The following is a 252-nucleotide window of genomic DNA, read 5'->3' as shown; positions in this document are numbered from 1 at the left end:
AGCTCCCCTCTACCCCTCTTGCCCACAATGGTCTCTCTTTGTCCTGACAATACAAATGGACTAGGGTTTCAGCTTATTCTGCTGCTTTTCAAAAGAAAAAAGAAAGGAAGACATCAGCATAGGATTGGTTGGCTCAGGTCACTCATTACAATGGCATTCCTCTTAAATATTGTCAGGGGACTGCCCTATCCTTTAACTGACTCACAAACCAATGACATATGGAGACATCCTCCCGCTACAGAAGCCAGATAT

Source organism: Aulonocara sp. 'chitande type north' Nkhata Bay, linkage group LG11 (assembly GCF_057382095.1).
Source record: "Aulonocara sp. 'chitande type north' Nkhata Bay isolate Kocher_YH1m ecotype deep benthic linkage group LG11, A_spYH_male_GT1.1, whole genome shotgun sequence".
Taxonomy (NCBI): Eukaryota; Metazoa; Chordata; class Actinopteri; order Cichliformes; family Cichlidae; genus Aulonocara; species Aulonocara sp. 'chitande type north' Nkhata Bay.
Note: the sequence above shows the minus strand (reverse complement) of the source record.